Here is a 1,779-nt window from a genome sequence, read left to right as displayed (position 1 = left end):
CATTTGTGAATTATTAAATCACAGTACGACCAAATATTATTACTGTCAATTAATAATTGGATAAAACTAGATAATTGTGGAGTTGCTAAATTTTACACAAAGCATTTAAATTTAATTGCATACTAATTAAAAGAAAATACCTACACCTATGAAAATAAAGAAAAACCTAAAAGAACTTCACTGGTGAGCATTTTGCAACTGAATTATTTGTGCTAGCAGTTCAATAGATTAAAAATGGGTATCGAAGAAAATTGGCAAAATTTCATCAACATCACCAAATCGAAAAGTAAGAGCCACATGAAGGCTTCCTTATATTGGGATCGTTGGAATCATTTCTTCAGTTTATCTCTCATTCTGTTGGGAGCTATCACTACTTTCTTCTCTTTAATCGATTCCATCCCTGGTTACGTGGTATCAAGTGTGGCCGCACTCACTACACTTTTTTCAGCAATCATTGCTTACATGAGGCCACACGACCGGAGACAAATTCAAGCAGAAGCAGCGAAAGATTTTAAAGTGCTGATGATGCGGATGGTACGTTGTGAAGTTGAAACAGATTATGAAAGTCTGTGGAACGATCTCAACCATTTGTTATCCGAAGAACCTTTCCTACCGAAAAAGTTCTCCTCGCACGACATCGATTTTGATTGGACGATGACGCCTGAATTACGCCTCGTTGCCATGGAGAAACGGCAAGAAGTAGAGAAAATGAGCGATGATATGAAGAGCGAAGCAAGCGGAAACAGCAGTAACGATGGTGAAGATTGCAACCAAAACAAAGGGAATAATAAAAATGAAATAATCATGATGTTGGATGAAAAAGAAAAACTTCTTCAGGAGCATGGAGACACTGCCATGTGAATAATAACTTGTATGAAACGAACAATCTAGCAAAAGGTGTGAAATACCTAAAACAAGGCGTATACACTTTATATATCCCTGGACCAACTTATGTGGCTTTAACTTAATACACCCCTGTCTCATAGCCCCAATAAAACTCTTTTCCTCAGTGGGGATAGAAATTCCTATTGAAATCCCAATGGGGTTAGAAATTCTATTGTTCCAAGGTTAAAAAACCCATTGGGATGGTTTTGGAGTGCAAATTTTAAACATGGAATTTCGAGTGGGGATCAAATCAAAGTCAATTCCCCAGTGGGGCTGAATTTTCCCACCGTGGACGAAGTCTTTGCTTAACTTACCAGGGGGGCTGAGGTCCCAACGGGTCTATGACACAGGGTGTCTTAATTTGACACATTTGAGATTTTACCGAAGATTCTAAAAATATTCAAGATTTAGTATTGTACTGTATTGTACATTTAACCTTTGTATCGATCGTAGAACAAAACAAAAAATTTAAATGAGTTATTTGAATTTAACAATACTATGTTGCTTTTTCACCACAAAAGATTTAATCTCTCATGGTGTGGAAGGGGTCTAACCGTTCTCTTGAAATAGCGCACCGCGCTGGAATCTAAAAATATATTTTATTTTTGACATAATAATTACTCTCGATGTGTTTGTACGAGTTCCAATCCCATCAACCTTTGCGTTAATCTCTTTTGCATGTTAATTGCATTATTTGACAAAAGATATATAACAACTTGCACGCATCTTTAATTGAGTCGCATTGAATTGTGGGATTGCAACTCGTACAAATGTCAAAAAAAAAGTGAAAAGTAATAATTATGACGTAAGCGTTGCGGAGCGCTATTACCGAATATCCTTCCCTCCCTGGTGATAAGTGTGTTTCAAGTGGATAAAATGAACGTTACGAAATAA

This window comes from Clytia hemisphaerica, unplaced genomic scaffold (assembly GCF_902728285.1).
Source record: "Clytia hemisphaerica strain Z4C2 unplaced genomic scaffold, Clytia hemisphaerica genome assembly, whole genome shotgun sequence".
In the NCBI taxonomy this organism is placed as follows: domain Eukaryota; kingdom Metazoa; phylum Cnidaria; class Hydrozoa; order Leptothecata; family Clytiidae; genus Clytia; species Clytia hemisphaerica.
This window is presented reverse-complemented; position numbering follows the sequence as displayed.